This window comes from Palaemon carinicauda, chromosome 25, assembly GCF_036898095.1.
Source record: "Palaemon carinicauda isolate YSFRI2023 chromosome 25, ASM3689809v2, whole genome shotgun sequence".
Lineage (NCBI taxonomy): Eukaryota > Metazoa > Arthropoda > Malacostraca > Decapoda > Palaemonidae > Palaemon > Palaemon carinicauda.
This window is the reverse complement of record NC_090749.1, coordinates 101,053,784-101,075,552: the sequence shown is the minus strand read 5'-3', so window position 1 is coordinate 101,075,552 and position 21,769 is coordinate 101,053,784. Positions and strand designations below refer to the sequence as shown.

The following is a 21,769-nucleotide window of genomic DNA, read 5'->3' as shown; positions in this document are numbered from 1 at the left end:
GAACGAGCAGTTTGGACATGGGACGAGGAACATTTGGTCAGGAATGGTTTAGCTATGGAGGTTGCCTCTTGAAGACCTGTAAGAAGTTCTAGAGGGAAACTTAACAATGACGAGAGTTCGGGAAAACAAAAGAAAGGAGAACTCGATTCACGACTAATCCATATTCAAAATGGTAACTTCACTGGTCCAGCGGTACAGAAAATAAACAAACGATTGATCTTGTAATATTTTCCTTAAGATTACAAAAAGGAAAACTTATAATCAATGCAGTGATGCAAGCGTCAGTAGCAGCAGTTAAAAAATATACAAAGCTCTTATAAAACAGTAGTTTGTAACTTCATTTCAAAGAACTATGAAAGGAGCTTCAACAAAGCTGTGCGAAAGGTATACAGTATACAAATAAAAACAGTATTTCTATATCAAATTGCAACCTGTACTGGGTAAACAAAATGATTAAGGATAAACAAAACTTCATAATACTTACCACCCAATCATCACACCAGCTATCATCTTGGGTGAGGCATCCGCAGCAAGTGTCGATGTGGAGGCTGAACTTCGATGTGTATTACTGGCACTCCTTCTCGCCTTGGCCGACGTAGCTCTCGTTCAATTCAGCCTTTTTCCCTTCGATGTTGTATAGAAGGAGCCTGCGGGAAGGATAGTCATTACCAAACAGAAATAGCATTCAAGAATGCCACATGAGGTATAAACAGATGAAAAATATATAAAGACTAAATACAGAAAATATTTATATTCCATACATACAAACGTCTGAGCATTGCACAGGAACTTTGTCTGTTTTACTTAGTGAATTCTAAAGTCATGCTGTGCTTTTCTGAGGGACAAAATGAATGCTTTTAAGTTCATGAAGTATCGAGAATGACTTCAACATGCTCAAGCTAAGAACTGCCACGTTTACAATCAATCGTCAGGAAATAATCCTGCTCACCAGTGGTAAGGCATTTTGGATTTAAATACGTCAATTTTCTTAAGATATCAACAGCCGATATATCCGTGTCACAAGAACAAATAGTAAATTTGGTGAAAGGGCTTTTAGCTACTGTGCGCCTAGACATTATTATAAACTGCCAACTGAAATGAAGGACCTAAAGGGAGCAATTGAATTTAAGAAGAAACTAAAGACATTACTTTTCACTAGATCATAAGATTTGGAAGATGCTACAATCAATGGATTGTATAAGTTATAATGAAAATGTTTCGTTAGATGATTGATATGGACCCGCCCGAGTAGTAGTTCACTGGACTTCAGTGGAGGGTTGGATTTAAACCCAAAACAAGTAAACAAGTAAGTCGATTCACTAAATAATCACCAACTTTACCAAACAAATAAAGAGAAAGACGGATTACACAAGACATGACTAAAACAAAGGATGCTCGTCAATTGCTGTAGAAGAAATCCTTGCCTGTCATGAAAAAGGGTGTACGTACAGAAGTCCCATTCATAGGAACTAGGTGTGTCCCAAGAAGTCCCCTTCTTCAAATGACAAATGTACATCGATGTCTCACTGGAGTATATAATACAGGAGAGGGGGTTCCCAGCCCCCTCGTCCCGTCCCTTTTAGTCGCCTCTTACGACACGCAGGGATACGTTGGCGCTATTCTAATTGTTTTTATGACCCCCCGCGGCCACAGGGGACTGGGAATGTACTCCTTGATAATCATAACAATAGCTTGCTATTGTCTTACTGATGCTACTATCAAAAAATAGTATATTAAGAGTATTAAATTGCATTTTGAGACATTAAGAGTATTAACCCTTTTACCCCCAAAGGACGCACTGGTACGTTTCACAAAACTCATCCCTTTACCCCCATGGACGTACCGGTGCGTCCTTGCAAAAAACTGCTAGTTACATTTTTTTTGTATATTTTTGATAATTTTTTGAGAAACTTCAGGCCTTTTCCAAGAGAATGAGACCAACCTGACCTCTCTATGATGAAAATTAAGGCTGTTACGGCAATTCAAAAAAAGGATACGGTAAAATGTGCTTGAAAAAAAATAACCCCTGGGGGTTAAGGGTTGGAAAGTTCCAAATAGCCTGGGGGTAAAAGGGTTAAGAGTATTAAGCAATTTTAAATCTATCAAACCAACATAAAAAGGTCATAGCTCCCATTATCACAGGTGAATTACAGTACAGTAATCTAAGTGTATTTCCAACATTTGCCCCCAAATTATTCGTCAAATCTGTTCTTGTTTACATAATCGATCATCAGCTACAGGAGTGATTCTGACGGCTACGTCAACTGTTCTTTTACTGAAAAACAAATTCTCCTTATATATGTTCTTTGATCGGAGCTTTTACTCCAAGGAAGCAATGCTGGTTTTTAGTCATTTACATTATTTCAAGTGCCCTACTTGAAGAAGTGACTTTTGTAAATATCCAGGACATTACCATGTTTTACCTGACCCCTGAAGTCATTCCAATTAAAATTTTTACTTTTTATCATCTCTCAAGAACTCCCAACATGATTTCATTCATCTGTGTTGGATAAAGGGGGAGGGTGGGCTGTGGCACCCTAGCAGTACCAGCTGAACTCGGTTGAGTCCCTTGTTAGGCTGGGAGGAACGTAGAGAGTAGAGGTCCCCTTTTTTGTTTTTGTTTCTTTGTTGATGTCGGCTACCCCCCAAAATTGGGGGAAGTGCCTTGGTATATGTATGTATGTATGTACAAATTTAACCTAATTGAACCTGACTCTTGCTTTATGTCAACTCATAAGATTTCATCATTTTACAACGGTCAAAGGTAATGTGTTATCTTACGAGATATGTGCTGGACTGAAAACCACAAGTAATTTTAGTACCTCCTTGTGTGGTTATAAAGGCTACATAGCATCTGTAATATTTAAGCATGGATTATAAATGACCATCACAATTGCAGATGCATAATAAGTAATAGTTTGTTGCAGTACAGTTTCCATTTGCAATGCCATGCAAAGATACCTCATCAAAGGTCATTAACGCACATATGCAAATTGCCTTATATTTGTTCAGTGTATTTAACTTCACTCACTCCAAAGCCCTGTCCACACGATCGAGGCAAACGGTGATACCAGACCACAATAGTTAGTAAGAATGAGGGTTAATGATGTCAGAAGGGGGAAAACTAAAGGCAGGGATCTGGCAACACTGTATGATGCCAGATCCCTGTCTGCGGTTTTCCCCGCTTCTGACGTCATCAACCCTCATTTTCACTAACTATTGTGGTTTGCCCGTCGGGCATGCTCGATCGCGAGGACAGGGCTTAACAGAAGACTTAGCCTTCCCATTTTATAAAGTTTAATAACACTTCTGCTTCATAGAAGAGCCACTTGCTACATGACCCTGTACCAAACAAAGGGAGAAGCTCACGTTAAATTATACAGCAAGATCATTTGAAGGACTCTCTCTCTTGCACTGAAATAAAATATTTTTTTCCAATTTGCACTGGGAGTTAGCATAGCTCTATCCCCACACTGTGCAGTACTGTATATGATCTCCTCTATCAAATACAAGAAATAAAACTAGTCGTGAGAAATTCTTCTCATTTTCAAACGATCAACAAGGAGAACTTCTATTCCATCTTGGATGCTCCTTTAATTTGTGACCTTGAAAACAAAAAGATGTCAACTCTACCTATACAAATACCGAGTGTAAAGATGTGGCTTTGAATCTCAGGAGAATTCAGCCTTTTGTCTGCCCATATTAACCCTTTTACCCCCGGGCTATTTGGAAATTTCCAACCCTTAACCCCCAAGGGTTATTTTTTTTCAAACACATTTTGCAGTATATTTCTTTCAAATTGCTCTAACAGCCTTAATTTTCATCATAGAGAGGCCAGGTTGGTCTCATTCTCTTGGAAAATGCCTGAAGTTTCTCAAAAAATTATCAAAAATATGCAAAAAAAAAATTTAAATAGCATTTTTTTGCAAGGACGTACCGGTACGTCCATGGGGGTAAAGGGATGAGTTTTGTGAAACGTACCAATACGTCCTTTGGGGGTAAAAGGGTTAAGCGTAGCTGAATCAACAGCTTTGACAAATCACTCTAAAATCTTTCCCTTCAGCTGGTTCTGAAACTCCAGCTGGAGGGAATACTTTCAAGTCTGGAGTATCCTCTTAATAGAAAACATGAGTGACTCATTAATCTTTATCTTGCAAAATGATTCTGCAACAGTAAAATTGCTTGGCTACGGTGAATGTTATAGTATGTGAGGATTTGGAAATTCATTATCATTACTTTCATCACCATTCCTCTTACCATGAATTTATCACATATCATCTCTCTCCCGATAATTAATCTGATTTTCGTATTGCAATAATTGCAGTAATGAGGGGTCCAATAACATACTTGAAATAAAATTACTCGGATCTCATTTTTTTAAAACACTTATTAAAGTAAACCCCTCAGAAGGTTATTTGGAGTTAAATTGCAGGACAGGACTAGAAAAGAAACTATAAGAGAGATTACTCGAGTGCCATATGTGGATGAGATCACGATAAGGGGTAGACGGAAATGGTTTGGGCATACTCTTCGCACTCCCCAAGAGAGATCAGTTCACCAAACTTTCAACTGGGCTCCACAAGGCACTAAGAGAGTTGGAAAATGCAGGCCTACATGGCTGAGGACTATGAAGCCTGAAGTGGGAGACGGAGCAGTATCGATTTAAAAGCTCTAGATGAGACGATTGGCGAAATCTAACCGAGGCCCTTTGCGTCAATTGGTGTAAGAGGAGATAATGAATTGCTTATAATGTTACTGCATACTGGGATCATGAATTTGTACTTGAAAAATCTTTTCCAAACCTAATTTTTCATGATACTTTTCCCTGAGCAATATTATTAGTAATATTATTACTAAGCAAGCTAAAATGTTATTTTCATTAGTAAAATAAATTTTTGAATATACTTACCCGGTGATCATATAGCTGTCAGCTCTGCTGCCCGACAGAAAAACCTAAGGACAAAATACGCCAGCGATCGCTATACAGGTGGGGGTGTACATCAACTGCGCCATCTGTCGAGCAGGTACTCAAGTACTCCATGTCAACACAGAACCAATTTTCTCCTCGGCCCACTGGGTCTCTATTGGGGAGGATGGGAGGGTCCTTTAATCTATGATCACCGGGTAAGTATATTCAAAAATTTATTTTACTAATGAAAATAACATTTTTCAATATTAAACTTAGCCGGTGATCATATAGCTGATTCACACCCAGGGGGGTGGGTAGAGACCAGCATTACATGTTGACATTATTATGAGCTAAGTATTTTGTATTTCATTTTAGCAGTTATTCAAAATAACAAACATAAAATAAATAAGTACCTGGTAAGGAAGTCGACTTGAACAATTACTCTGCCTCTTTAAGTACGTCTTCCTTACTGAGCCTCGCGATCCTCATAGGATGCTGAGCGACTCCTAGGAGCTGAAGTATGAAGGGTTGCAACCCATACTAAAGGACCTCATCAAAACCTCTAATCTAGGCTCTTCTCAAGAAATGACTTTGACCACCCGCCAAATCAAGTAGGATGCGAAAGGCTTCTTAGCCTTCCGGACAACCCAAAAACAATAATAAAACATTTCAAGAGAAAGATTAAAAAAGGTTATGGAATTAGGGTATTGTAGTGGTTGAGCCCTCACCCACTACTGCACTCGTTGCTACGAATGGTCCCAGAGTGTAGCAGTTCTCGTAAAGAGACTGGACATTCTTAAGATAAAAAGACGCGAACACTGATTTGCTTTCCCAATAGGTTGCGTCGAATATACTTTGCAGAGATCTATTTTGTTTAAAGGCCACGGAAGTTGCGACAGCTCTAACTTCGTGTGTCCTTACCTTCAGCAAAGCTTGGTCTTCCTCATTCAGATGGGAATGAGCTTCTCGTATTAACAGTCTGATAAAATAGGATAAAGCATTCTTTGACATAGGCAAAGATGGATTCTTAACTGAACACCATAAAGCTTCAGACGGGCCTCGTAAAGGTTTTTAAATAGAACTTAAGAGCTCTTACAGGACATAAGACTCTTTCTAGTTCATTTCCAACCATACGATAAGTTTGGAATATCGAACGATATTGGTCAAGGCCGAGAAGGCAGCTCGTGTTTGGCTAGAAAACCAAGTTGTAGAACATGTAGCCGTTTCGGATGAGAATCCGATGTTCTTGCTGAAGGCATGAATCTCACTGACTCTTTTAGCTGTGGCTAAGCATATCAGGAAAAGAGTCTTAAAAGTGAGATCTTTCAGGGAGGCTGATTGTAGCGGTTCGAACCTGTCTGACATAAGGAATCTTAGTACCACGTCTAAATTCCAACCAGGTGTAACCAAACGACGCTCCTTCGTGGTCTCAAAAGACTTAAGGAGGTCCTGTAGATCTTTATTGTTGGAAAGATCTAAGCCTCTGTGACGGAAGACTGATGCCAACATGCTTCTGTAACCCTTGATAGTGGGAGCTGAAAGAGATCGTTCTTTCCTCAGATATAAGAGAAAGTCAGCTATTTGAGTTACAGAGGTACTGGTCGAGGATACGGATACTGACTTGCACCAGTTTCGGAAGATTTCCCACTTCGATTGGTAGACTCTAAGGGTGGATGATCTCCTTGCTCTAGCAATCGCTCTGGTTGCCTCCTTCGAAAAGCCTCTAGCTCTCGAGAGTCTTTCGATAGCCTGAAGGAAGTCAGATGAAGAGCGTGGAGGCCTAGGTGTACCTTCTTTACGCGTGGCTGACGTAGAAGGTCCACCCTTAGGGGAAGTGTTCTGGGAACGTCTACTAGCCATCGAAGTACCTCGGTGAGCCATTCTCTCGCGGGCCAGAGGGAAGCAACTAGCGTCAACCTTGTCCCTTCGTGAGAGGCGAACTTCTGCAGTACCTTGTTGACAATCTTGAACGGAGGGAATGCATATAGATCTAGATGTGACCAATCTAGTAGAAAGGCATCTATATGAACTGCTGCTGGGTCCGGGATTGGTGAGCAAAATATTGGGAGCCTCTTGGTCATCGAGGTTGCGAAGAGATCTATGGTTGGCTGGCCCCAGGTGGCTCAAAGTCTCTTGCATACATCCTTGTGGAGGGTCCATTCTGTTGGAATTATTTGTCCCTTCCGACTGAGACAATCTGCCATGACATTCAAGTTGCCTTGGATGAACCTCGTTACTAGTGAAATGTCTAGACCTTTTGACCAGGTGAGGAGGTCCCTTGCGATCTCGTACCATGTCAGAGAGTAGGTCCCTCCTTGCTTGGAGATGTACGCCAAAGCCGTGGTGTTGTCCGAGTTCACCTCCACCACTTTGCCTTGAAGGAGAGACCTGAAGCTTTTCCAGGTCAGACGTACTGCCAGTAGCTTCTTGCAGTTGAAATGCATTGTCCTTTGACTCGAGTTCCATAATCCCGAGCATTCCCTACCGTCTAATGTCGCACCCCAGCCTACGTCCGATGCGTCCGAGAAGAGAACGTGGTTGGGAGTCTGAACAGTCAGGGGAAGACCCTCTCTAAGGTTGATATAGTCCTTTCACCAAGTCAGACCAGACTTTATCTTTCCGGAAACCGGGATCGAGACCGCTTCTAGCGTCTTGTCCTTTTTCCAGTGAAAAGCTAGATGGTATAGAAGAGGACGGAGGTGTAGTCTTCCTAGTGACACAAATTGATCCACGGATGACAGTGTCCCTACCAGACTCATCCACAGCCTGACTGGGCAGCGTTCCTTCTTCAGCATCTTCTGGATGGATAGCAGGGCTGGGGGTTGATCGTCTTGTTCAGCAACGTCCTCATCAGAGGGTTCCTCATCCGAAACTGATGAGGAAACGGCAACGGAGTGGGCAACGTCTGACTCGCTGAATCCGGTCGCACTGGTGGATGCGTGACGGAGCCGGACGCAATATCCTGGTACTGCTGCACAGTCTGTGAACTGTCAACAACCATGGGTGCGCGAGGAAGTACAGCGTCAACCCGAAACTGTCTAGACTGTCTGGGTTGTGCAGTCAACACCCTACCGGGTTGCTGAGGTTGACGCACTGCGTCACAACAAGTCACCTCTGCTGGTTGTTGAACGTCTTCCTAGTGACACACTGAACGTCAACAACCACCTCCGAGCGTCGCTTAACGTCAACGTGCGACTGGCAACCCACACTGGGTCGCATCGGTGGAGGAACCACCTCAACTGGCTGACGCGAGTAGGATACCTCAGCGTCAACAGGGCGCACAACCAACCGGTTGGAAGGTTGTTGGCCAGAAGGTTCTTCTCCGTATTTAAGTCCTCTATCAAGGACACAAGCTTGGACTGCATGTTTTGCAGCAAAGCCCATTTAGGGTCTACGGGAGCAGGTGTGGCAACAGACGGGGTTAGCGACTGAGGCGGAACCATTTACCATCCCTGGAAGCCTTGTTATGTGTGACATAATAGTACAGCAAAACTTCAAAGGCTCGACAAAAGTTGAGAAGTTGACCTGTAAACAACTTGGAGCGTCTCCTGGCTAGGCGCCAGGGCGAGTCTACCAGAATTGAGAAGTCTACCTGGGCAGAGGCATGAACTCCCAAGCCGAGAACTTCTCTCGTGTCCTATCAGACTCTCGCTCTATAAGCCAGTTTAAAAGAAGGGAAATCAAAGGCTGTATCCCTAAAACTCCTCCTGGTGCAAAAACCAGTCGCCTAGCCAACGTAACGCTCTCTAGGAGAGCGAGAGAGCACTAGCTTAACAACAACGGCTTCGAAGTAGCTAGGCCTAGTGTAAGTTCTGACGTTAGGCGAACGAGGAGCAGCAGTTACAAGATCCGGACGAAGATCCTTAAAAAATCATCATGATTTAATTAAAGTCCATAGGAGGCTAAGCAGCTTAAGGCTCCTCTCCAAATGACAGAGTCCTCAAAGGAATATCAGTAGGAGGGAGAACAGCACTTTCTCATCTACAGGAACCTTGTCCGAGAAAAGCTAGGTTATCTCAGTGAGGGTCTCACTGGTGCATTAGCAGCAGACCAGAAGGCAACGTTATGTAACTGCTTGACAGTCTGTGAACTGTCAAAAACTGAACTGTCAACCACAACAGGTGCGTGAGGACATACAGCACTGGTGCATTAGTAGCAGACCAGAAGGCAACGTCATGTAACTGCTTGACAGTCTGTGAGCTGGCAACAACCATAGCTGTGTGGGGAAGCAAAGCCTCTACTCCTGACTGACTAGTCTGCTGCGGGCGAGTAGCGGTAACCACAGTGGGTTGCGGAGGTTGAAGCACAGTGTCAAAACAAGGCAACTTAACTCCACCCTCCTGTTGTTGTGGTAACTCGCGAACATCAACGGAGGGTAGCGTGCGTCTGTGAACGTCAACGTGCGGCTGGCAGGGTACACTGCGCATGGGTGGTGGAACTCTCACAGGCGGAGTGCGGGAGCAGGTAGCGTCAGCGTCTACTGTACGCACAACCGTGGTTGGTTGTAGGCTAACGGGTGCAGCGTCAACCTTCTCCGCACGATACTCCTGCATAAAAGATGCTAACTGTGTCTTCATAGACTGTAGCAAAGACCACTTAGGGTCTACAGCAGCAGGTGCGGCAACAGACGGTGTTAATGCCTGTTGCGGTACCGCTTTGCCTCTCTTAGGAGGTGTGCAGTCATCGGAAGACTGCAGCGAGTCCGAACTGACCCAGTGGCTACACCTGGGCCGTTGGACTTGCGCGGAAGGGACCGACTTGCGCTTAATAAGCTGCGAGACCTTGGTCCAAGGTTTCTTACGAGAAACCTCTTCCGCAGACGAGAAGTAAATGGGCTCTCTCGTCTTTGCGTGGGTGGGGCGATCTTGGGTAGATACGCCCGAAACCACGGAGGGAAAACGTCTGTTCGTTGATCAAGGCCTGACGAACCCATAAGTCGTTCGACATTACTTCTCCCCTGGGCTTGGGAGCTTGCAAGAGGTCCCGGACTAGGTGAACGACAGGCACGAACAGACGAACCCTCGGACGCAACACTGTAACACTTTGCGCATATCACTTTATCACTTCGATTTTCTGTTTTGCACTTATTTCACTGAAATCGAAACTTTTACTGATTTCTACCTGAAACACGCAATCCTACCCTTCATCAAAAGGTAGTAATTGCGAAAACAGTCGTATAATGCAACAGAAAACATATATAAAGATAAAGAATTCAGTGGCTGGGAAAGAGACTAAACACTAGTTCAAATAAACTACGTTTACAATCTCTCACCGCACACAGCCTGGGGACAAGAATAAAACCCTAGAAACGTTTTACCTTCTTCCCCGTACAGCGACTAGGGAGGAGAGCAACACGAGAACAACGTTACCCGCTTGAACGGAACGTTTTTTCTCCTCTCTCCCCCTCCGTCTCTATCTCTCTCTCTCTTTCTCTCTTGATTACGCACCTGAGAGAAGAGCCCAATTATATATCGTCAAAACATTTTATTTGGCTAAAGGAAAAAACTGAAAGGTTTTCCAAATAAAAAGTTCCTTTAATTTAGAATTTAAACCATTTAAGCTAAGAAAGAATGAACGAAACGTCAGAAACGGTTTACTCTTACTGCAAAGTGAAACCGTGATACACTCTCTCTCTATCGTAACGATAGAGCGCATGTTGAACGTCCTGAACGTCAACAACTGCGTAGTCTAAAAAACTAAACGTTAGTTCATCTTTGAAAACAGTACGAGACTATCAAAGAAATTCTTTCATAAAACATTAAATTTAAAAAGTTTTAAATTCTTTAAAGGCTAAATACGATATAACGGGCTCAACGTTGATTAACTTCGGTTCCAAGTTAGGACCGCCTACTATCAGGAAAGGTCGCATATAAACAAAACATAAAAATTTATTTTTATATGTTTATAATAAATGGAAAGTTAATCGAAGAGGCCTAATAAAGGCGGAGAGATATAAAATATATAGATCTATAATGTGTTAAGCAAAATTACTAAAAAAACCTAAACACACTTCCGTCTAAGGGAAGGGTCGGCCATTTAAAAGTGAAAGAGTCCATACTCTCTTTGTCACCATAATTAAATCTATCCAAAACGAGTTCAAGTTTTGAGATGAAGATAAAACCCCTGCATAGCGAAAGCTCAAAACTGGAATAGTGTACTTCACCAAATAGTTGTGAAAACAAATCCAGTTAGTAACAGCGTATTTAGTAGGTCTTGCCAGTGGCACGACAGAGAGAAAATTGGTTCTGTGTTGACATGGAGTACTTGAGTACCTGCTCGACAGATGGCGCAGTTGATGTACACCCCCACCTGTATAGCGATCGCTGGCGTATTTTGTCCTTAGGTTTTTCTGTCGGGCAGCAGAGCTGACAGCTATATGATCACCGGCTAAGTTTAATATTGAAAAATCCTAGTAGGAAATGCAGGAGTCTATAAGCCCTATAAAGGTTCCAACAGAGAAATATAACCCAGTGAGGAAAGGAAATAAGAAAACAGAATAATGTGCTCGAGTGTACCCTCAAGCAAGAGGACTCTAAACCAAGACAGTGTATTTGGTGGTCTCTGAATTAACTATTTCCTCAACAAAGATTTTCATCTTAGTTCCCTGTCTAACTACTGTATCTTACTTAACCTGAATTCTTCTTTGTCTACAGCCTTTACTCACTGATTTGTATAAGCCTTCTCCATTATCTTCTATCCAGGCCCTCCTGTTCTCTTCATCCTTTTTCCCACATACCTTTGACCTTCCCTCATCCACCTCTCTTTCCATGACCCTTTAGCACTCCTAAATCCATACATAAAATAGTTGCTCTGTTCCAAGCTAGTCTACCATCATCTCACCGAAACAAGCAAAGATGTTGATGAAGACTGACTTTAGACTTCTCTCCTCTTCTTGAAAAGACTCCCGGAGATGGATACTGACTTTAGTTGTTCCTCTACTTATTCATAGGGTTAAGATCTTCAGTTATTGAATATTTAATTTGATATTAACATTATTGTCTGACGTCAACAAAGTTAAGGGTTGAAACTGTGGCATTTTATATTTGATTAGACTCAAATACCACGCTACCAACATCCCATTTTTGAAATTATAAATCTTAAAAGTATTTTGTGTTTTTCCTAATTATACAAACACAAGTCGTTTAGGTAGGATGGCTGTTGCATCTATAAATGGGCAGTTGAGCAACAAGTGGGAGCAGACCGAGGTGCTCCGGCCCCTCACCTGTGGGAGTTTCTTCGCTTCCTCTCAGCTCAGAACTGAGGGGAGTGGTTGAGGAGAGAAGTATAATCTAAAGGACTTAGGTTTGTATAGTTAGGAAAAGTAACATATTTGTGAATTGTAATTGTCCTAGCGATAAAAACCTGGAGCTCTTTACGCGTGGGTGTTTATTTTCGCGGAGCTGAATATAGCTGTTAACCCTTCTACCCGCCAGGCTATTTGGAACTTTCCCATCCTTAACCCCCAGGGGTTATTTTTTTTTTTCAAGCACATTTTGCAGTATGTATTTTTTAAATTGCTCTAACAGCCTTAATTTTCGTCATAGAGAGGTCAGGTTGGTCTCATTCTCTTGGAAAATGTCTGAAGTTTCTAAAAAATTTTTTAAAAAATATTGCAAAAAAAAATTGTAAATAACAGTTTTTTACAAGGACGTACCGGTACGTCCATGGGGGTAAAGGGATGTGTTTTGTGAAACGTACCAGTACGTCCTTTGCGGGTAAAAGGGTTAAAGCTTTTTCAAGGTGTGACCCCCCACCGCTAGTTAGCGTAGGGGGAGGGGATAGTGGGGTCAGCTAGCCACCCTGCTCTCACTAGCACTAGCGACTGACTGTCGCTTTTTATTTTGGCTCGGTAAAGACGTAGTATTTCTCACCCCTCAACCATTTTAACCGGTTTATGATTAAAAGCAACTTGCCTGATGCTTCATAAAATGTCTTTTTCTCTTTCAGAACGACCTTCCTTGGGGCTCACGGGTTTCCCGTGCAAGGCAAGACAGCGAGAGGCCTTACGGTTGGGCACTCGAAGGGAGCAGACATCTGCCTAGACCAAACCTCCGGCGAGAGTCTGAAGGTCTTCGACTAAGAGTCTTGCGCCCGCTCAACTGTTCTGGCCTCGGCTTCTACTCGCCACGACGATCGCTCTGCTTCGGCAGGCAGGCGGGAGCAGTCACTGACAAGGACTCAGAAGAAATTAATTTACAATTTACATAATTCAACTAACAACTTATTACTCAAGTAAATAAGAAATGAATATGGACAGGCAGAGATGTATCATATCTTAATGGAAAAGGGATCAAGTGTTGATCATATGTGTACAGTAGATGGTCAGGCTCTAGGACATAGTCTCGTCCCTTGCCCCTGCCATTCATGAACGACTTTTAAACCTTTCAAATGTCCTTAGATAAACAAAGAATAAGTTCTTGACTGTTTAGCATCCAACACCACCTGGTCACTTTGCTCTACGATGTTCTACCTTCCTGGCTGATGTCTGCTCATGATTACCACCACACAGATAAGGCATTGCTTGTGGAATTCTCTGTTGATGCAACTCTAAATTCAAAATAGTTCTACTATCGTTAGATTTCAACCTGAAGGCCCGCTCGTAAATACGTTAGTCAATGCAGGTATTTAAAACTGAAAAATAACTAAAACATTCAACAACAGACAGATAACTGACATGTTTTTGTGGATGCCAACAGCAAGGAAAATCCGAAAGCATTTCAAACCGCAGTAGAACTTCAAAAGTTCAAAGTTCCAGCAAATGTTTTTATGTTGACCAGGCTGACATGAGTCTTTTTATAGTTTATATAAAACATATCTGTTTTTGACGTTATTAATAGTTTATATAGGACATATCTGTTTTGACGTTGTTACTGTTTTTAGAATGATTTATATTGTTAATTTATTCTCATCATTTATTTACTTCCTTATTTCCTTACCCCACAGGGCTATTTTTCCCTATTGGAGCCCTTGGGCTTATAGCATCTTGCTTTTCCAACTAGGGTTGTAGCTTGGCTAGTAATAATAATAATAATAATAATTCAAAAGTCTGTTAAATACATCGAGGTCAATCACACCAACATATTCAATATATCTTAAAAAAGCGATAAGAAAGTTCTAAAAAACTTAAAAGTAGCAAATCCTAACTGATATTGCGTTCAAAAGTCCTCAACTAACAATCGGCGTCAATGACCGTAGATGTCAGGATGCCTGAAAACTTTAAATCACTCAATCAATCTTCAACTAACGAACTTAATAGGTTCAAAGAAGATGTTTTAGTCGAAATTTGTTAAATTTTGTCCTAGGTTGGGGCTAACCTAACACACATGCCTACGATTTTCAGCTGCAAAGGTCAACAAACAACCCTGTTTCATATTAAAAAATGTCATCTTGCTTACTGCATTAGATTACATGATCTTGTGTTAACCCTTTTACCCCAAAAAGGACGTACTGGTACGTTTCACAAAACTCATCCCTTTACCCCCATGGACGTACTGGTACTTCGTTGCAAAAAACTGCTATCTATATTTTTTTTTTTATATTTTTGATAATATTTAGAGAAACTTCAGGCATTTTCCAAGAGAATGAGACCAACTTGACCTCTCTATGACAAAAATTAAGGCTGTTAGAGCAATTTAAAAAAAATATATATATACTGCAAAATGTGCTTGAAAAAAAATAACCCCTGAGGGTTAAGGGTTGAGAAGTTCCAAATAGCCTGGGGGTAAAAGGGTTTATACAGTATTTCATTATGAAATTTTGAAACAATATCAAAGATTTATAATTTCAGTTGGATTTGTGTTTTGTATCTCCAAATGTTTTAAAAGCTGAGATTGATTGATTGATTTGAAGTTCTCTGGCATCTTGACATCGAGGGTCATTGACGCCGATATCGTTTACTATAAATAAAGATTAAAAGAATATTTATTTAAAACCAGAAAAGCAAATGTTATAAAAGTTAAATAGCATTAAGCTGAGACCCTTCGACATGATTTATACTTTCAATCAAGAATTAGAACATTGCAACATCTTCAAGTTTCAAACGCAAGAAGCACTCACTCTGCCAGCTGCTTCCCAAGCATTCCTGTGTGCTGATTCAAACTTCGCCATGTCCTGGTATTCCACGCACGGCACGGCTCCGCCCGTGGGGTCGTCTACGACTATGCGCGGAGTGGGGACCCTCACTGTCCCCGTTGCTTTCATGGCCTTCGGACTTTTGAACTCTCCGTCGAACATCGCCCTCGCCTGACGAGAATTTGATGTTTTAACTGTGATGTCTGAAACAAGATAAAATTACAAACTGCTGGTAATAAAACCATCACTTATTTAATCATATAAATTGAAATTTAACTTAATGGGACATCTACAAATGATAAATAAAATTACTAACTGCTGGCAATAAAAACCATCATTTTTCTAATCATAAATTGAAGGTGTAAGTAATCAAAATCCAGGAATCAAATCATCCCTAGGATAATGTCTGATTATACAAACACAAGTCGTTTAGGTAGGATGGCCGTTGCATCTTTTAACGGGCAGTTAAGCGACAAGTGGGAGCAGACCGTGGTGCTCTGCCCCCTCACCTGTGGGAGTTTCTTCACTTAAGACCTCTCGGCTCAGAACTGAGAGGAGTGGCTGAGGAGAGAAGTATAATCTAAAGGACTTAGGTTTGTCTAGTTAGGAAAAGTAACAAATTTGTGAATTGTAATTTTCCTAGCGATAAAATCCTGGAGCTCTTTACGTGTGGGTGTTTTTATTTCCGCGGAGCTGAATATAGCTGTTAACCCTTTTACCCCCAGGCTATTTGGAACTTTCCAACCCTTAACCCCCAGGGGTTATTTTTTTTTTTCAAGCACATTTTGCAGTACTGTATATATTTTTTAAATTGCTGTAACAGCCTTAATTTTTGTCTTAGAGAGGTCAGGTTGGTCTCATTCTCTTGGAAAATGCCTGAAGTTTCTCAAATTTTTTTTAAAAAATATGCAAAATAAATTGTAAATAACAGTTTTTTGCAAGGATGTACCGGTACGTCCATGGGGGTAAAGGGATGTGTTTTATGAAACCTACCAGTACGTCCTTTGCGGGTAAAAGGGTTAAAGCTTTTTCGAGGTGTAACCACCCACCGCTAGTTAGCGTGGGGGGAGGGGATAGTGGGGTCAGTTAGCCACCCTGCTCTCACTAGCACTAGCGACTGACTCTCCCTTTTCATTTTGGCTCGGTAAAGACGTAGTCTTTCTCACCCGTCAACCATTTTAACCGGTTTAAAGCTTCATAAAATGTCTTTTTCTCTTTCAGAGCAACCTTCCTTGGGGCTCACGGGTTTCCCGTGCAAGGCAAGATAGCCAGAGGCCTTACGGTTGGGCACTCGAAGGGAGCAGACATCCTGCCTAGACCAAACCCCCGGCGAGAGTCTGAAGGTCTTCGACTAGGAGTCTTGCGCCCGCTCAACTGTTTTGGCCTCGGCTTCTACTCGCCACGACGATCGCTCTGCTTCGGCAGGCAGGCGGGAGCGGTCACTGACAAGGACTCAGAAGAAATTGATTTACAATTCACATAATTCAACTAACAACTTATTACTCAAGTAAACAAGAAATGAATATGGACAGGCAGAGATGTATCATATCTTGATGGAGAAGGGATCAAGTGTTGATCATATGTGTACAGTAGATGGTCAGGCTCTAGGACATAGTCTCGTCCCTTGCCCCTGCCATTCATGAACGACTTTTAAACCTTTCAAATGTCCTTTCAATGTCCTTAGATAAACAAATAATAAGTTCTTGACTATTTAGCATCCAACACCACCTGGTCACTTTGCTCTACGATGTTCTACCTTCCTGGCTGATGTCTGCTCATGATTACCACCACACAGATAAGGCATTGTTTGTGGAATTCTCTGTTGATGCAACTCTAAATTCAAAATAATTCTATCATTAGATTTCAACCTGAAGGCCCGCTCGTAAACACATTAGTCAATGCAGGTATTTAAAACTGAAAAATAACTAAAACATTCAACAACAGACAGATAATTGACATGTTTTTGTGGATGCCAACATCATGGAAAATCCGAAAGCATTTCAAACCGCAGTAGAACTTCAAAAGTTCAAAGTTAGAGCAAATGTTTTTATCTTGACCAAGCTGACATGAGTCTTTTTATATTTTATATAAAACATATCTGTTTTTGACATTATTAATAGTTTATATAGGACATATCTGTTTTGACGTTGTTACTGTTTTTAGAATGATTTATTGTTAATTTATTTCCTTATTTCCTTACCTCACTGGGCTATTTTTCCGTATTGGAGCCCTTGGGCTTATAGCATCTTGCTTTTCCAACTAGGGTTGTAGCTTGGCTAGTAATAATAATAATAATAATCTTGCTTTTCCAACTAGGGTTGTAGCTTGGCTAGTAATAATAATAATAATAATCTTTCTTTTCCAACTAGGGTTGTAGCTTGGCTAGTAATAATAATAATAATAATCTTTCTTTTCCAACTAGGGTTGTAGCTTGGCTAGTAATAATAATAATAATAAAAATTCGAAAGTCCGATAAATACATCGCGGTCAATCACACCAACATATTCAATATACAGTATCTTAAAAAAGCGATAAAAAAGTTCTAACAAACTTAAAAGGAGCAAATCGTAACTGATATTGCGTACCGAATTCCTCAACTAACAAACTTAATAGGTTCAAAGAAGATGTTTACAAGTCGACTTTTGTTAAATTTTGTCCTTACGCCTGCCATCAGGGAAACGCTCAGATGGAAGTACCCATGTCCAGAGATCCTTATAGAGGTTACTTAGACACTAAATAGTTTTTTGCGTAGTTTTCTCCAAGTCTCATATTCCGTTTTGGGTCAGGAGAACCTAGTCTCCTCTCTAGGTTCGATCTTATTATCCAGCCGGTCTCTCGGCCCGTAAGACCACCCCCGCCTCCTAAAGTATAAGTCTCCTAAGAAAGTAGTTCGAGGTAAGTACTCCGTGTTGGAACAAATCACACATTTTAACCCTTTTACCCCCAAAGGACGTACTGGTACGTTTCACAAAACCCATCCCTTTACCCCCATGGACGTACCGGTATGTCCTTGCAAAAAAATGCTATGAAATTTTTTTTTTCATATTTTTGATAATTTTTTGAAAAAATTCAGGCATTTTCCAAGAGAATGAGACCAACCCGACCTCTCTATGACAAAAATTAAGGCTGTTAGAGCAATTTAAAAAAAAAAAATACTGCAAAATGTGCTGGGAAAAAAATAACCCCTTGGGGGTTAAGGGTTGGAAATTTCCAAAGAGCCTGGGGATAAAAGGGTTAAGTAATTTGTATTTTTCCTAACAGTACTTACCTCGAACTACTTTCGGGTTATGGCCCGCCCATCCTTCCCCGAGTGTCTTACGGGACTTTGATACCATATCTATCATAAACTTACTGGTGACCGAGACCTGGCCACGCGCGCTCACTGACCCGGGTCGCCTCAGGGCGCGTATTCATCCGCTACAGAGGTACCCACTATAGAAAACGGAGATAGGGGAACTACATAAAATTCTGGTCGGTTGGGAGGAGAATCCCAGATACTCCTAAGAAAGTAGTTCGAGGTAAGTACTCCGTGTTGGAACAATTATAATTTCAGTTGGATTTGTGTTTGTATTCCAAACGTTTTAAAAGCTGAGATTGATTGATTCATTCGAAGTTCTCTGGCATCTTGACATCGAGGGTCATTGACGCCGATATCGTTTACTATAAAGATTAGAAGAATATTCAATTAAAACCAGAGAAGTAAATATATTATAAAAGTTAAATAGCATTAAGTTTAGAAACATCTACATTATTTATACTTTCAATCAAGGATTAGAACATTACATCTTTAAGTTTCAAACGCAAGAAGCACTCACTCTGCCAGCTGCTTCCCGAGCATTCCCGTGTGCCGATTCAAACTGCGCCATGTCCCGGTATTCCAAGCACGGCACGGCTCCGCCCGTGGGGTCGTCTACGACTATGCGCGGAGTGGGGACCCTCACTGTCCCCGTTGCTTTCGTGGCCTTCAGACTTTTGAACTCTCCGTCGAACATCGCCCTCGCCTGAGGAGAATTTGATGTTTTAACTGTGATATCTAAAAACAAGATAAAATTACAAACTGCTGGTAATAAAACCATCATTTATTTAATCATATAAATTGAAATCTAACTTCCTGTGACATCTACAAATGATAAATAAAATGACTGCTGGTAATAAAAACCATAATTTTTCTAATCATAAATATAAATTGAAGGTGTTAGTATCCAAAATCCAGCATTCAAATTATCCCTAGGATAATATCTAATGACTGGTATCTATAAGAAAAGCTATACAGTACATACATATTCAATAGATGATAAATGTTAACCCTTTAACCACCAAAGGACGTACTGGTATGTTTCACAAAACTCATTCCTTTACCCCCATGGACATACCGGTACGTACTTGCAAAAAACTGCTATTTACATTTCTTTTTGCATACTTTTGATAATTTTTTGAGAAACTTCAGGCATTTTCCAAGGGAATGAGACCAACCTGACTTCTCTATGATGAAAATTAAGGCTGTTAGAGCAATTTAAAAAAAAATATACTGCAAAATGTGCTTGAACAAAAAATAAAGGCAGGGGGTTAAGGGTTGGAAAGTTCCAAATAGCCTGGGGGGTAAAAGGGTTAAAATAGCAATGGACTGACAGCTCCCAATGCAAAACCTTTCTTGCTCATTAACCATTTCGTATGTTTTGCACAACGGCTCAAAGTATGCCTTGCACAAAGCACCATAAGGGACGGATTTACTTGTGCATCATATCCACGGTGATATGTCACTGTTTATGTAATGATACATAATTGAACATTTGCCTGTCGTAGGAGGCAATTACTGACGACATATCTCTATCAACATAAATAACTAGAATGGCACTCAGTCGAGAGCATGGCTTTGCCACACAAAGCATTCATACTTCATTCATAACTCCGATGCTTACTTATACTTCAACGTATTTTCTTCAAAATCTAATGGCTTTGTCCTTGGGTCACACCCCACATTATTATTATTATTATTATCAAATACTAAGCTACAACCCTAGTTGGAAAAGCAGGATGCTATAAGCCCAGGGGCCCCAACAGGGAAAATAGCCCAGTGAGGAAAGGAAACAAGGAAAAATAAAATATCTTAAGAACAGGAACAACATTGAAATAAATATTTCCCACAAAAACTATAAAAACTTTAACAAAACAAGAGGAAGAGAAGTTAGACAGAATAGTTAGCCCGAGTGTACCCTCAAGCAAGGGAACTCTAACCCAAGACAGTGGAAGACCCTGGTACAGAGGCTATGGCACAAACCAAAACTAGAGATCAATGGTTTGATTTTGGAGTGTCCTTCTCCTAGAAGAGCTGCTTACCATAGCTAAAGAGTCTCTTCTACCCTTACCAAGAGGAAAGTAGCCACTGAACAATTACAGTGCAGTTGTTAACCCCTTGAGTGGAGAAGAATTGTTTGGTAATCTCAGTGTTGTCAGGTGTATGAGGACAGAGGAGAATCTGTAAAGAATAGGCCAGACTATGTCCACCATGTTTCGTTGAAATTGTTCAGTAGTTTTTCCATAATGTTGTTCACAAATAAAACTAACACAACATTTGCGATCTACTTAGCATTGCAATTATTTTTAAAGTACGGCTGCATACTTGTACTTAGATGTACTTTATCTAAAATGTTAGGGTAGTTTGTAGCGCTACGGCCAAGTGCCCTAATTTGCTTATTATCGCTCCGACTGTTATCTTGTATCGAATAAAAACATTTGGAAATGGTCTATGGATCTTAAATATGTTGTGTAAGGGGGGGTCCAGGGGGCGCAGCCCCCCTGGGTAAGGACACGGCTTTTAGCATAGGTTAGGTGGGTTTTTTAAGTTAGCTTCTCCCGTCGTACTCGTAGGTAAGGAAACTGTTGTGTAAGGGGGGCCGAAGCCCCCCTGGGTAAGGACACGGCTTTTAGCATAGGTTAGGTGGGTTTTTTAAGTTAGTTTCTCCCGCCAAAATCGCTTTTAGAACGACGGCCACAGTTCAGAATATTCCCGTTTTCTACGGGATCTGGCCGTCACCCTACAAAGGCTCCAAATGTTACAGATTCATCCTTGGGTCAAACCAAACTTGACCACCAAGTTTGGCCAAAATCAGTATGACAGTTTTTCTGTAAAAGTTGCTTACATACAAACAACAGAGAGGAGTGACTGCATAACCTTCGCAAAATTTTGAAGGCCATTCACCTGCAAGAAATTCTATTTACCAACATCTGAGTTGCATCATTCAACCATAAGCATCGATAAAGCAGTACTGTACTGGTTCAATTAAAAGAAATTATATACATGTATAAAAATCGTCTTGGGTTAGAGTTCTCTTGCTTGGGGGTACACTCAAGCTCACTATTCTATCTTATTTCTCTTCCTCTTGTTTTGTTAAAAGTTTTTAAAAGGAAATATTTATTTTAATGCTGTTACTCTTCTTCAAATATTTCATTTTCCTTTCCTCACTGGGTATTTCCCCTGTTGGAGCCCTTGGGCTTGGAGCATCTTGCTTTTCCAACTAGGGTTGTAGCTCCGTAAGTAGTAATAATAATAATAATAATGATATCTTGGTAGGAGACCCTCCTTCAGGCAGGTGGAATTGAAAATAATGGCGGCTTCGGCAGAATTTAATTTTAGGTCCAATTTTTCTATTCTTCGGACTATTTGTTTGTCAGGGTTGCTACATATAGCTAGTAAGTGGGCGAAGTTCATCAGGTAGGATAAACAACAGGTTAAGTTTGGAGTAATTATTGCAGTAACAAATGATACTCGAAAATTACAGTAAGTCAAGT

At 41.0% G+C, this 21,769-nt stretch overlaps 1 long non-coding RNA gene across 1 annotated transcript; it reads right to left on the bottom strand.

Moving 5' to 3' along the window:
• Positions 1 to 448: 448 nt before the first annotated feature.
• LOC137618737 (uncharacterized) lies at positions 449 to 19,009 on the bottom strand. Its single transcript, XR_011039832.1, has 3 exons — positions 18,796 to 19,009; positions 14,966 to 15,183; positions 449 to 647 (listed from the first exon to the last, which is right to left on the bottom strand). It is a non-coding gene; the product is annotated as an uncharacterized lncRNA (long non-coding RNA).
• Positions 19,010 to 21,769: the final 2,760 nt, after the last annotated feature.